The sequence below is a fragment of the Rattus norvegicus genome, chromosome 14 (genome assembly GCF_021556685.1).
Source record: "Rattus norvegicus strain SHRSP/BbbUtx chromosome 14, alternate assembly SHRSP_T2T, whole genome shotgun sequence".
Taxonomy (NCBI): Eukaryota; Metazoa; Chordata; class Mammalia; order Rodentia; family Muridae; genus Rattus; species Rattus norvegicus.
The window spans coordinates 27,476,114-27,492,458 of NC_141547.1; positions in this window are offsets into that span (position 1 = coordinate 27,476,114).

Here is a 16,345-nt window from a genome sequence, read left to right on the forward strand (position 1 = left end):
TTGGTAGGGGCCCTCGACTACCTAAGAACCTTCCTAGTTTTCCTTCTGAGCTGTCCCTAAGAGCTTTTGTTAAGCTCTGGTTTATCCCTTGAGTTTTCAGCCTCAGTTGAAAGGCTTCCTAGCTCCTACTGGAACAAATGTTGCAATTTGGAGAGGAAGTTGCAATTTGGAGCAGAATGTGAAACAATGGAGGTTTACCATGTTTCAGTTTTGCTGATTAAAAAAAAATCAAAGAAAACAAAGCAAAACAAAACCCAAGCAACAACAGCTACAGTAACAGAGGTGTCTCAAAATCTTCACAGCCTTGGCTCCCCGGTGACAGTTCCATCAATTAAGACAGTTCCATCAATTAAGTCTACAGTGTAGTCACAAAGAAACAGAAGGGAGGAGGAAGAGCACAACTAGCCTTAAAAAACATTTCCCTAACCTTGAGCATTTCTTTTCCTGCTTATTTTATCCTTAGATGGGAAATGTGGAGTATTACAGGGAAACCCGTGTCCAGTTGAATGTCAGGACTCTTTCAGTCCTTAGCTTTGTCTCAACTCATGAGTTAACATCCTTCACCACCCTTGGCCACACTTTACATCTTTTAATCTTTTAGTAGCCAAGTAGAGAGATAATGCAGACAGGAGATGACGCCTCCTTCACAAAATGACCTTCTTCTTCAAAAAGTATGTAAGGACTTACAGGGTTTCAAATGACTGAGCTTTCCCCACCAGGGACAGTCCTCTAATACCCAATCAAGTATCTGCAGACAGCTACATTTTAAATGCTGTGAGGCCTAAACACACTGACAAATCAAGGTAATCAGAGTGGAATCACATCTGCAGAGCAGTCAGCGAAGCTCGACGCTCAGACTGCTAGCACGCAGTGAATGATGAGAATTCTAAGGATTTGGGGTGCACAAGAATAAAGTCTTAGCTATAGATCACACCACGGGGCCTATCAGAACATGTTTTATTGTCCTGTGGGAGAAATGAACTAATCCCGGAAGATATCCAGTGATCACCTAGAAGCTTTCTTACAGCAGGGCCTTTTTGGTTTTTTAACTTCGAATGAAATATTATTACACATAGGTCACAAACTTGGAGATTTTCTTTTTTCTTCATACACAGTTATTGCTCTTTTCCACAGGAAGGTTACGTTTGAATTACTCACTTGGTCACAACAGGTACTAGAATGGAAAATGTGTTAGAGATTGAAGTTGGAGCACTGGCATAGAAGACTCTTGCCTCCAATATTGAGAATATACAAATGTCTTTATTCAAAAATTCAAGCTAATTCTATGTAGGCATGGGCGATGGCATCAGTAAACCATTATATATTGTTGACTGAGGTGTGACTGGTGTGTTAGTGATCAGCCAGCCTTTACTTGAGGTGTTTATTTCAAGAGACGTTCTGAGGTTGATGGTGAGGAACCTTCCTTGAGCTTCCTGTCACAATGCATTGATGAGGGCCAAGAGCTCTTCTCAGAGATACAGCACACCACATCTCATACCCACTCCCATTCCACCCATTGCATCCATTCTAGACTCATCCTCTTCTCTAGGGATTTCTGTCACTATAGCTTTTGCTGAAGTCAACATGGCAACCAGCCCAGCAGCATCCAGTGAAACAGTTTTTGCAACCTTTGTTAAATCAATGACTCCCCTTTCCACCCTGTTCACAATACCTCCGGGCACAGCATCATAACCTAGATTGAGAAACTTTGTAGAAATCTCTCAACAATCAAAGACATGCATTCTTTGCAATGGTCACGAAAGGAACTTTGAGAGCTCCTTGAAGAATCTGTCTAACAATTTTCTGATCTCCATTAGCAGGAACTAATGACCTCAAGACTGTGGAAGCACAGAAGCAGGCTGAAAGCTTCTCCTAGGGAAACAATTTGTACTGCAGCTCCTGTAGTGTTGGGGGCTACTTTAACTCTTCTTTCTCATTCATTCGCATATCACTTCTTTGGCCAGCCTTCAGCACAGCTCCCTCCTCCTGAAGGTTTAGTTCCGCTTTCTCTTTTCATATTCACTGGTTGTGGTTTCTGACTGCTGGGGGCAGGGGGGCAGGGTCAGTGAATGTGTTTTTTTTAGGTTGAGCTTAGTCACCTTTTGGTTTCAGAAGCATCTAAATGAGATCCGGATGTGGAACTCACCTGGCTTAGGGCTGTGGAGAGTCAAAGCATTTCTGCTGCTACTGGGAGCACAAGCAGGGAGGTAGGCGATCAGTAGGCTCATTTTAGATGATATGAGATTACAAAATATTGCTCCTGCCTATTTAGTATCTTCTACTCCATCATTTATCCAAACATTTCACTCTTTTAACAATCCAAAAGAAGACGCATGCATTTAGCAGTTTGAACAACCAGGGAGGTTATCTATGGATCTAGATCTATAAGCTCCTTTTTCCACAAGGTGTCAAAATGTATCCGGGGCTGGCCTCCAATACATTGTAGTCCATCTACCAAGTAGAATAACAGGCATGCAATGTTCCAGGTGGCTTTTCAGAGCTCCCTATTTTAAGACAGATTCTCTTAACTAAGTGGTATTTTTTTCAACGTAGTGAATTTCCCTCCTTTCTAATAAATGAATCTCCCTGACTTTTTTTCTTACTAATTTTCAAATGTTTGCATGAACTAGTGTCGATTCTAGAGGACTGTGAAAGCACAAACAAGTTTAGTTTTCTACTTGTTCTAGATCCCACAATTAAATTACCTTTCATAACTCCAGAATAAGTTCCACTTAGGTCGTTAAGTATAGATGTTGGAGCTAGAACATAAGTCTGTAGTATTCAGGGCTCACAAAATCGCAGTTAACTTGCTGCAGTAGTCACTTTCTCATTGTTGCAATAAAGTACCTGACAAGCAACATGAAAAAGAAAGGGAGGGAAGGAGAGAGGGAAAGAGAGACTGAGGGAGAGAGGGAGGAAGAAAGGAAATAGCAGCAGGAACATAAAGCAGCTACTCCGTGAGAGTTGATGCTGGTATCCACTCCTGGCATAGTGCTGTCCACACCTTCCATAAGTGCAACTATAACAAACATCAACTAATCCAGTCTAGAGTCTTTCTAGCACACACGCTCAAAGCTTGCTTCCTGAGCGAGTCAAGATCCTGTCAAGTAGACAACATAAACTTTCACAATCACAAATATCCTGCCACAGAATCTAGATTCAGGATTCTAGAAATATAAAAGCATTCCCCAAACTGCCATTCTTAGTATGTCGTACTTAAAACAGCAAACCAACTTGGACTCTACTAATAAATGTGTTTGATCCACTGGGAAAGAAACTATGAAGAGAGGACATAGAGTATTTGCTTCTTTATCAAACACTCATTCTTCTGTCCTTATTCTCCATTTCCCTTCTTTGCAACTACAACAGATATAGATATTACACCACAACACTAATTACTTCCACATCTCTGAGAGCAGTTCTACACTTGGATAAGAGAACAATTGTATGAAATAAATTCGGACAAACTCTATGGCCGTATTCTTTGGCCATGGATGTTTGCTCCAGTCCTGGGCAACTCAGCTATGTTTACTCATTGACTCTTATACTATAATTCTTTGGTCTGTGCAGGGCAAAGGGAATATCCATAAAACACAAACAAGAAGAAGCTTGGAAACTATTTTCTGCAGACTAAAGTTATCCCCTTAAAATCCATATGAAGCATCCCAACCCCCAATCTGAGACCTTAAGAGTTAATTAGACAATGAATGTGGATCTCTCGAAAATGTGCTATTAGAAACTGGACTCCAGAAGTCCTGGAAAAGATCCTTAGAAGAAAGAGATGGCTAAGCAAGTAAGAATGCTTGCTGCTCTTGCCAAGGACCCTAGTTCAGTTCCTAGAACCCAATGTCAGGGAGTTAACAATTACTTGTAACTCTTGTTCCCTATGGCCTTTGTGTGGGTATCTCCACTTTATAATCTCTCTCTCTCTCTCTCTCTCTCTCTCTCTCTCTCTCTCTCTCTCTCCCTCCCTCCCTCCCTCCCTCCCTCCCTCCCTCCTTCCTTCCCTCCCCTTCTCTCCCCTTTCCTCCCTTCCTCTCCCTCCCCTCTCTCTCTCCCTCTTTTTCTCCACTCATTCACCTACCCACACAGATGTTACATAATTTAAAATGATAAAAATAATGTTTAAATGAATGAAAAGGACTCGTTTTTGTTTTGTTGCTGTTGGATTTTTTGTGTGTCTCTCTGTATGTATGTGTTTAGAAATTTAGTATTCTGATACTGTAATTTTTTTTAGACTTCTAATGCCTGACAATGTATGAAAACAAATTTCTGTAATACGGAGGACACTGGTGCATAAACATTTTTCTGAGCTACATGAACAAATGTCTTTCCTTGTAAACAGAGTGCAAATTCTTACAACAAAGTTAAAATTACAGTAAACTGTGTGGGTAACCACAATGTAGAAGCATGACCCAAAAGTCTCTTGGAAGCACGGGTGAAGAATGCTCCAGTAGGTGCCTAGATCAAGCTGTTCCTTCAGTTAACTTTCTCCAGCCTATAAACCCTAGTGCCCCATGAAGCCATTTTCAGGAGGAGACCTGCAATGGACTGTGAAATACAGAGGGAAGTAGTTAGAATCTATAAGAAGGATCCAGTTACCCTTCCCACTCTCCAGTAGAGGAGTATCATTGAAAAATCCAAAAACCTTGGAAATAAAAATTTTGAATTTCCCAGAAGCATACCGGGCTCCTCAGAAAGAGCCACTGACAATGATCCTTTAGACAATGACAACACTGAACTAGGGAGGCTAGCTCCAGAGCTGAGTCAGTCTTCTGGACACCTGGCCAGAGATAATGGGGTCAGAGCTGAGCTGGTCTCTGAAATTCTTCAAGGCTTCACCAAATATAGAGAAACTAACATAGCAACAAATCAAAATTATACCGATGTCAGTGCTTTGCCCCTAAGAATTATATTAGAGGTTAGGTAACCTCCTAGAAAATCCTAGCTCCACACGAAAGGAGGCCTACGAGTCTGTCAGGTCATTGCCATTTTGATGAATGGTTGACACCTGCATGCTGGTAATTTCTGCAGAATACTATTTGATTCTGGGGTCCTCCTTCAGGGATTCTTGGCCCCTAAGAGTCATAGGCTCTGGGGAATCTCTCTGGAAAGGGGAAGTAAAATATATTTTGTGGGTGGACTGGGGGTAGGTGGGGATGGGAGCAGGGGGATTAGGTGTGAAGGAGGGAAGTGGTAGAAAAGAGTAGAGGGAGAAACAACCCAGTTGAGAGGCATTTGGAGGATGGTGTGAAAAGCCAGTTGCAGTGGAAGATTCCTTTAATCTATGAGGGAGACCCTCCTGAGGACTCTTAGTAATAAGGGTTATGGATTCCAAATTGGCCATGTGTTGTAGCCAGAGAAGGATTCCAGTGCTGGACAAGGGTTACACTGGGTCCATTGTTGACTGAGGGGATCTTGTAGATATCGCCAAACATCCCAGACTGATGGTAGAACAGAGGCTGCTCTCAGAAAACATAGAGAAGGTTCTTATTTCTGTAAAGAACATCCAATCAGATCACAGAATGTAGAGAGGTCGAGCTGGTGCCTGCATTGAGCTTTCCCTCCTAAATTCTGGGAAAGGTACTCTGAAGTTTACCTGAAGAGAAACCTGGATACCAACCCAGTCACCTTTGACTACACTCTGTCCTACGAGCAAGATGTGCTGGGGCTGTGGCATTGCAGAACTTGTGGGAGTAGCCTACTAACGTCTGGTTTGACTTGAGGCCCATGCCATAAGAGAATGCCCATGTCCTGCCTGGTTGGCTAGGCACCAGAGATGGGATAACCCAGAAACCTAGGGTAGAAACAACTACAACTGACCTAAAAAAAGGAAAAGCAATGAAATGATTCTTGCTGCTATGCTGCTATACTCATAGTCTAATGCCTTGTCCAGTCCTCATCAGAGAGGTTTCTTTCAGCTGCAGATGGGAGCTGGTACAGAGCCACACAGTCAGACATTAATAAAGTCTAAATTGGAGGTTTCCATTGGGTCCCTCACAAGACCAGGGTACCCTACAGAAGAGGCAGGAGTGTGAGGACTTTCGGAATCAGAGGGGACGGAGAACGTGGCTCACTGAATTACCTAGGTGGGCCTCATATGGGATCAGAGTCTGAAGCAGTAGCTGACAGTCCCCTTGGGTCTGCCCCAGGGCATCTTCATGTCTGATATGGCTGTAAGCTTAGTGGTTTTGTTGGACATTAACAGTCGGAGTGTTGTTTCTCTGATTCCTTTGCCTGCTCTTGGGACTCTTTTCTTCTATTGGTTGGCCTTGTCCAGCCTCAATGTGGGGCTTTTATTTTTTAAACGAGGCATTTGCCTTATCACATTGTATTTTGTTTTGTCCAGTTCGGTTGTTGTTTATTGGAAACTAGCGGGAGAGTGAATCTATGGGAGGGGGTTCAGGGGGAGAGCCAGGAGAGGTGGGGGGAGGAAAAACTGTGGTGGCAATATATGGTACGAGAGACAAATCTGTTTTTTAAAAGTCTCTTGGAGTTAGTCATAGCTTTTCTGTTGAGAGCCATGGTTATTATACAGAACAGCCTCTCTGGCTATTGTAGCACCCCAAACTAAACTATTACTCATGACCACAATCGTCCGCTCCATGGAGAGGATCAAAACATGACTTAGTGCAGTATTTTTTGAAGGATACCACTGAATAAAATAAACCCTGCTAAACTTCTTCAGAACTGCCTGCTTCTTTTGCATTCTATATTTAAACTCCCAAATCAGATATCCACTAGGGGAAAATTGTGTGTGGCTGTGCAGTAATGCTGCTGGCATGCAATCTGTGTCTCAGAGACATCTAGGAAATTAGGTTTCTTTCATATTGTGTACTGAAACTTCCTTAAATGTGAGTCTGGAATACGCACACTGCACTCTCCCTGAGCATGTCAGTCACATCATTTCTGCAACAGCGCCAGCTAGATGACTCTGCATTTCTTCATCTTCAATTACATGTGTCACTTCTTCCAATTAACACGATTAGGACTAGAAGGAAGGCATTCGCTATTCCCTACACAGTTATAATGATCAAGCCCATGCTAGACCCTCAAAAAATGCTTTGTTAGTAAAATAACTCAACCCAATGTTATATAATCTGTAATATTAAGTTAGTAGAATATCTGTTGAAGTATAATTAATATATCTATCTATTGAAGTATAATTAATATATCTAACATTCTATAAACAATTTGGCTAATAGGATTTTATGCAATTAAATGAGTGCTATTAAATCCAAATTAGTCACCTTGGCTAAATAAGGTCGCAGACACTAAAAAGCACATTGAACGCTCTGAAATCACTTTGAATCATGACATGCATCAGACTATTTTTAAGACGAGAATATATTTTTTTAAGTGCATTTGATTTTTGATTGATATTGTTCTGGGTTTGAGATCAAGTTTAGAAAATTTTGCTAGCACTAAAAAACAGAACTTGGAGACAATCTTATTATCAAGGAGAGGACAGTATGTTGGAATACATAGAGGCTAATTTTTTCTCTGTGGCTGAATTTCAGGCTCTAATATCTATTTAGGTAAAGAGGTATGACATTCTGTGTGCTCAAACTTTTCTCATGTATTGTGGCAATTTATCCTTCGAAGGAACTAGCTGTACAAGTGTCATTCCCACACTAGTAATAATGAAGGGAAGGTTCACCTTCTATGGCAAAACATTCAAGAACCTTCAGCATCCAGAAATGCTTATAGTCCTATCCCTTTGGAAGCATTGTTAAATATCTACATTCCCCAACTCTATTGGATCAGGAGGAAACACGATAAACAGTTTGATTAGGAAGCTGATCAAGGAAAATTGGAATCAAGGCTGAGATAGTCATTGTTTTCTACATACACAAGCCACGTAAGCCAACAAATTCTGTTGTGGCCACTTTTCCTGGGCATTTCTTTCTGACTTCCTTTCCTTGCTCCAAAGTCTTCTATATAACACTCACCTTCTTCAAATTTGTGTCCCCGTTTATAAATAAGTGCCATTACATAATATGTTATAGTATATAAAATACTATGTAACATAATAAAATAAAATATACGCACACACAGACACACACATATACATATACATATACATATATATATATTGCTATATCACACACACACACATCCATATTTCCATAACCTGCTCTGCTCTTCAGGACTGACCTTTGCTATGGGATAACCAGTTGGTATGCTCTTCCTCAAGAAATCTGTTCTGCTCTCAGCATTACTTAATTGTATGCAGTTCTATGTGGAGGATTGAGGTTTTCCTGTCAAATTTAGCATATCTATTGTTATTGTCCTTATTTATTCCTGTGAATAAATTATTTTCCGGGTGAAAATAATGTGCATAGCTTCAGTTGCTATTGAGAGATACAATTTTAAGCAAACTCCTTGACCTTTGGCTCTTACCATCTTTCTTCCCATTCTCTGCCATGTTCTAGAAGCCTTAGGTCTGGCAATGCTTGTGTCTATGTAGACACTAGGGCTAGCCTCTCTACCTCTGTCACAATTTTCTTATTGAATTTAAGACTCACTCAAGAAGAAGAAATTATGCCTGGTATTGAAACCTTCCAATCCGTTCAGGGTTAGCGAGGTCATTGGTCTTGGAGAAGAATCTACAACCACTATTTTACTAAACCAGCAAAATCCCTAAGTACATTCTAAACATTTGTCCTTCTATCCATAGGTAATTGTAGCCTGTACTCCTCATCAAGGAAACTTGGCAATGGAACAGATAGACACCATTACAGAAAATGACATCCAATCAAATCGCAGAGCTGTGGAGTCCAGTTTCCTGCCATTTTGATTCATGAATCAGAAGTGACTTGTTTCTGATTGGTGGCGTGAGCTATCATCTTACAAATTGAGTCTGCTCCAGGCCAGTAAGCAGATGTAACATGATAGGAATCTGCAGAGAGAAGCAGGAAACACATGTATGGACAGGAGCCTAGATTATATGAAGAAAGATTTGGAGGCTAGAGGCATGGTGCGGAACACAAAAGTGCTTCTGTCAAGCCTGAACACTTGAGTTAGATTTCAGGATCTAACAGAAGCAAGAGAGAACCAGCTCTGGAGGGCTGCCCTCTGACCTTCACTGGGCCTTGTGACAAAGTACTCACCTATCGATTTGAATGGCCTTTGGGATCCTTGCTGTCTTTGCAGAGCTAAGTCCAGAAACATTCATACTTTCTAGGAAACAGGTGCTGTAGTGCTAAGGCATGATTTCCTTTGGATGAATCCAGCATGAATTTGTGCTAATGAATTTTGTCTGGTTATTTTTTTTTTTACTTCTACAAATAGCATGCTTCATTGCTGGATATCCTCTGCTTTATGTGTTTGTGATATCCATCAGGTTACCAGCCACATAGGGAGAATAAAAGATCCAGCCCACATCAAATGCTGTAAACCATCACCATCACAATGAACTGTTTAAGCATGATCACGTGACTCGAGCCAGACTACCAGGAATCCTTCCCTGAGATATTTTTCTGTTAATAGGTTACAAGTGATGTGGAGAAATCTTCTGTCCTTCCAGTACATGTTTGACATAGGAGTTACCTTAAGGTGAAGTGATTAGTTATTTACTTATTTCCATTCAATATCCTCTAACAAAATAATTAGTAGAATAGCATTTGTCCCTCTGGATGATGGAAATATATGCATGGCAACAGTGTCATACATTTTAACCTAATATTTTATTGATTATTTGGAAATTTCACATAGCACTTCATTACCCTTATTTCCTAGTCCTCTGAGGTCTGTCCCCCCCAAGACAAATAGCAAGAACAAATTAAACAAGTCCATTTTGCTCTCCATACAGTCACTGGAGTATGGTCAAACTTCCAGTGGTCAGCATCATAAAGAAAATGAATCTTTCCCTGCCCCCACCAGTAGCTACTGGTAGAGAAATACACTTCAACATCCTGATCACAATTTTTAAAAGAGATCTCTTAGATGGCTTCTTATCTTGGTAGTTAGGTATTTGGGGAAGAGGGTTGGGGAGTATTGTCACAGAAACCTTCTATGTCTCCTTCTCAACTTTGAGTCTGTACTCATGGATACCACTGCAAAAGAAAGTTCCTTGTCTTTTACAGTGAGCAGGAGCACAGTTCATGGACATCCACCTGGCCTCTGATGACAGCATGTATCAAGGACCTCAGCATGGTCTCCGGTGGCAGTACAGATCATGGATCCCAACAAGTTTCCTTGCGACAGCATGGCTCACAGACATCAACGCAGCTTCAGGAGGCAGCACAGACTACAGACATCCACATGGCTTTTGGTGATGGTAATATGGGCCACAGTCCTTCACTTGGGCTCCATTGCAGGAGGGCCTAACATGGCCCCCAGTGACAGCACAGACCACAGACATCAGTGTAGCGCACGGGGAGCTCACATTTACATGACCTTGTGCAGCATTTTAACAGCATCCTGTAACAGCAAATGCAAAGGAACTAAGCAGGATCTCTAGTGGCAATACTGAGCCATGGGCATCAACACAGCCCTCTGCTGCAGCACAGAACACTGACCCTATTGTAGCCCTTGGTGGCAGCACTGGTCATCAACATCAATGTTGCTTACAGGGCAATATGGGTTACAGACACCACCCCAGTCTCCTATGGCAGCATAACTCATAGATATCAACATGGCCTCAGGCAGTAGTACAATCCATGCACATTAACATGGTCTCCAGTAGTAGTTCATGCTTCTTCAGTCTTTTTGGGACATCAGCATCGTTCAGCCTCTCTCCACCCTGTGTATACCAATCTATTCCTCCATTTCTCCCACCTCATCATTGCAAATTATATTATATTATAAATTATATTATATTATACTATTAACCCTAAGAAGCCTGATTGTTTTCTAATGAGAGAGAGAAAGGGAGTGGATATGGATAGGAGGAGAAGTGTCAAGGAACTTGGAAGAGTAGCAGAAGGAAGAAGGTCAGGGTATATTTTATGTATGAAAAAATCTATTTTTAATAAAAGGAAAAGATATTCAATATTAGATTTAATAAAACATGAGTTATTCTTCTGATATCATAAAATATAATTCCAAATCTTCCATATTCTTACTAAGGAGAAAATACGATGTTTCTCATAGCTATTTTCTAATAGCTGAGATCTTTCTACATCTCTAGACCAATTTAACAAAACAAATTAGAAAGTCCATGAAATAATTTTAGAGAACTAAGCTGTAAAAATATAGTGATAAATTATAATTGGTGTTTGGTCAGACCTTCAGAGAAAAGCTCATGGACATCCGTCCATTATCATATATTGCCTTCAAGGTTGTCTTGGGCCACTGGAGGGGTAAGGTAGGAGGGAATTAATGTTTCTTACCATTTCATTTTTAAAGTTAAATTTGGTCCTAATCATTTGTGGCCAATTTACTTCTCAAAAATAGTCATGCTGCTATAGCTACATGTTAGGTAAATTGGAAAATAAGTCCACCTATGACTCTAGGAGAAATTGGTATGGATTTGACAAACTTGGACCCACTTCTCAGTACACACAAACCCAGTGATTCAGAAGGGAAAGGTACTCTCGTGCAATTCAAGCAATATTTAATCTAAAGAGCATGGAATACAGAGTTCAAGACGTAGATTTTTAAATGGCATCTGTTTAGCCCCGTTTCCGGATCTGACTGTCTTGCTGTCCCTTGGCATTTCTGTGCATCGTTCTTGAAAAGACTTATCTACTTTTCATTTGATGTGTATGAGTTTGCCTACATATGTGCACATGTAGTAAATATATGTGTGGTCCCTGCGAATACCTAGAGGTTGTTGGAACCCCTGAAACTGGAGTTTCAGAATATTGGAGCTGTACTGTGGGTGCTGGGAAGCTCAGTAACGTGTCTTAACAACTGAGTCATCTCTCTAGCTATGATATATTAAGTTCATTAGTAAAATTTATGTATTAAAATATCAGAGTCCTTACTTATCTCAAGGGTATTATGTCTACCAAAAATTGTGTGGTAAATCCAGGGCATCATAAAAATTGAAGATTTATACATTCACAACATTTATACAAGTAGAATCCCATGTCTTCATGAATCTGTTCATGTTGCTTCTCTCCTTCAAAAAATGTGATATCATCTTTCAATATTACTGTTCAAGCTGGAAATATTCCCTTTCCTCAGGACCAAAGCATTCATTTCTGCATCTTGGTGAGTATAGTCTGTTCATAGATGAAATGCATACATATTTTTTTCTTGCTAAAAGTTACATTCCTCCCACAGGGACCTCTCCACCAGGAGTTGAAAATGGGCCTTCCTCTGTATTTCAATACTACTCTGATGATTCCTCAGCATCCAGTGTCTCTTTCTTTTGGGCTTTGCCTAAGAGTTCTTTTATAACTACTTGTCTGTTCCTCCTTTCCTTAAGTACTAAGCTCTTTGTCCCTACAGTGGAACACCCTGTATGCATGTTTTTCCTAGATTATTCTTTGACAAGCTTCCTGCTAGTATCTCAGAGAACCTGCTTCCCACAGCACTTCAACAAGGACACTCAGCTACATCTTCCCCTTTTCAGCTTATTTGTATCATTAAGCTGACAAAACTCTGTTAATAAAAGTCATTGTGTGTTTGGTTATGTGTATTGCTGTAACCTAGTGATAAAGCTGAATGGTGTGAAAAGAATCAAAATGTGTCTTTCAAAGACTGGAAGCAAGAAGTCCAAAAACTAAGGTGTGGGCAATGCTGTATTTTCCGCAATGTCCTACAAGCGTACGGTCTACTCCACTTTGCGGTATGACAACCTTCTGGTGTTCCTTGGTTTGAAGCTTCTTTACTCCATCCTGTCCTTGTCTCTTGTGGCTTCCTGTATGTTCCTGTATGTTTCTTCGCGTGACACTTCTGTCAATGGACGAGACACATTGAATTATGGCCCATTACTTTAGCTTCATCCTAACTTTGAAAATATCTGTAAAGAACCCATTTTCAGAAAAAAATTCGTGTTTCAGGTATCAGAAGTTGGAATAGAAGCAAAATTGCTTGGACACCCAATTTCAATCTAAGCGGTGATGTGTTAAATTAACCAATGCTTTCCTATCGCACTAAACCAAGGATGAATGGACCTATTGACAAAATACCATGAGGTCTATCTTATGACACCTCCATGAAATACCAATTAGCTCATGACTTCACTGTGGTAACTATGATGGTCTACACTCCTCACCTTTCAAGTTGTGTCTCGATTTATAACAGAATATTCAGCAAAAGCAACTGCAAGAAGGGAAGGTTTGTTTCTACTCACAGAGGATTTAATCCTTTCTTGCAGGGAAACTGGGGTGGCAATTTTAACATAGGTGCTTGAAGCAGCCAGTCCTCCTGTGTCTGAAGTCAGAAAGTAGAGAGAGAGATGCTGGTGCTAGATCACTCTATCCTTTTCATCAGGTTTGGATCATTGCCCATGGATTGATACTGTCTTAGAATGGGTCTTTCCAACTCAACTTAATTGAAAAACTCCCTCACAAACACCATGGCACCTTGTCTCCTTTGTGGTTCTAGATTCTGGTAAGTCGATAATCAGTGTTAACAATTGCAGCGGCATATTATCATCTTGAAGACTTGCTTCCGCATAGGTTTGATTGTGTCTTTTCTATAATGCTCCTTTCCCAAATGTGCACAGTGTTTTACCTACCTCTTGCACCTTATAAAGAAACAAAAATTTTCAGTGATGCTTTCTTATACGCTACTTAAAGTTGCATAATCTAAACAGCCTACCACACAATGTTTTTATCCACAAAACTGCTTTTCTATTATGGGTGCAATTAATTCATTCATTATCTTTCTGAAGATCCATAGCGTGCCTGCCATGGAGCCATTATGCAATGCATATTAAAATTACACCTTATTGATAAACTGATAAAAGGAAAAACATAAATTGATGTATAGTCATAATTTTCTACATTTTCCGGTGTTTCAATACTGTTTTGAAATATCTTTTACTTTTCATACTAAAAATATAATTTTACCATTCCCTCCCTTTGCTTTCTCCCCTTCCTCTGCTCCAAATTTCATGGTCTCTTTTGCTTTAATTTTACATATGTGATCACACATATAAATAAAACCTGCTCAATATGTATAATGGTACATATATGTATGTGACTCAGAGATGATCTCTTGATATTGGATAACCAATTGGGGATTTGTCAGACACTTAAGTGTCTCTTAGAATCTGTGCCTGTCCTACCTAATGAATAAATTGGTTCTGGACTGTAATGGTCTTGTTTCTCCAGAATAGAATGAAAGAATAAAAGTGCTTTGAGGAAGGAGACATTTTGTACTTTGCTCAGTGATGTTTTCTCAGCAAGTAAAATAGGGCTTGGTGTTTAGTGATGGTCTGATAAACCTCAGAAAATGTATTCCTTTGTGTTCCATTAAAATTGTGTCTTCATTGCTTCAGCTAAACAGGGTTACACAACCAAACTTAGAGTAGATTGCTTTTTACACTTTAACATTTGATTCACTAGCATCATTGATACTTCTAAAATGAACCATATGACTTCAAAATCATCTTCTAAAATCCAGTCCTGCATAACGACCAAGAACTATGAAAAATCCATGGCAATTGAGCCAAATTTAAATTTTAAGAATTTAAAAAGTAGCTACTAGGAAGATAATTTAAATATTGAGATATGGATTTTTGAACAACAACACCCTCTTCTTTAAACAACTAGAGGTAAACATAAACATTTTACTGACAGCTTGACGTAACCAATAATATTAAGCTACCTTGTATTTAACAAAATAAATTAGGAAGATCAAAAATGTAATCTCAGAGATAAAGTATTAAGGTTGTTATATTACAAAGATTTATTTTAATGAAAACAGCAATAAAAATAAGCTGGTGGCTCTCAGGTAGTTGTCTAAGGATCAGAGAAGGACTAAAATCAATTTCTAATCATCAGACTTTCAATTTGTTTTGAGTGAGCTAAAGTTAAACTTGAAAGAGTATAAATCTTGGTTATTTTTCCTGAAGAATGATATATTTATGATTATTTTTTAGAATGAGATGTGGCTATTTAGATATTTCTTCAAGGAAGTATAGTTTCATGGAAGATAGAAAGCCCAACATTGTACTTACATTCCACAATACTCTACCTATTTCAGTAACTGATCAAGAACCTTCATTTCTTTATCCTTTGTGTTGATCATCCTTTTGTTGCTGTGACAAAATATCTGAGATAAAGAACATAAAAGACATATGAAAGACATATTTTGACTCAAAGTTTCAGAGATCTCACTCTGTAGACTGAATCTTGTCTCCAGGAGCATGGTGAGGGACAGCATCATGCTTGAGAAGTCACAGTCATACACTGTCTGTTCACTTCATGCCAGCTTGGAAACAGAAGTAGAAAACTGTCTGTGGACAAGATTTATCTTCCAAAGCCATTCACTCACACCCTTCTCACAGGGACCTGCTTGCTCTAGTCATGGCCCTTCAGCCATAACTCCACCAATGGATTAATATAACTACCATGATCCAAACACTACTTTGATAGTGCCGCCAAGAACTTTATGGAGAAGTTCATCATATTTCAGCTACAATGTGCATTAGGAAAATACAGGGAACCTTCTCATTTATCCTTTCATCACCTTATAATTTTCCACTGCTCAGAGTCCTGGTGTTCATATTTCAAAGTTTAAAAACTTCAGTGAATAAGATGCTGAACAGGAACAATTTCATTGTTTTGAAATAGTCACGAGGTTATTACGTTCCTGAACTTTTCATTGCATAGCAATTTTAGAAAATTCCTTATGTTTCATTTGCCATTTTAAGAGATGGTGCTCTAAGTCCATGAGAACTAAGAACTGGTGAAGTTTTTGAGCAAATAATTGCCTAGAAACATGTATACATTATTTTTATAATCCAACATAAAAAGTTATGAAAATTTTGAGTGCCATGTGGTCAAGTTGCCCACAGTGAAACAACCACCACATTGTAAAGGTGAATCCCCATCTATAACATATCATTACAAAGTTTAAGTTATTTCTACCTAATCCTCACTGAAAATATCACATCGGCATAGCAAGATGACAGTTAAGGATGAAGGAAGCCTTTTAAAAGATAATAATATAATGTAATAATACTATGATATACACCAACTAACAGGTGTATAATGGTGACAAAAATATGGTTCATGTACAAAGTGAATTCTATTTGTCTATAGAGAAAATGAAAACATGAAAATTTCAATAAAGGCATGGAGATGAAAATTCAGTGAGGTGACCTGGGTCCAGAAAGACAAATGGGGCATGCTTTCTCCAATTTGTGGATCCTAATTCGGAATCTTCAATATGATTGTATAATCTGGACTAAACACTAGAGTCAGGAAAGTAGAGACGG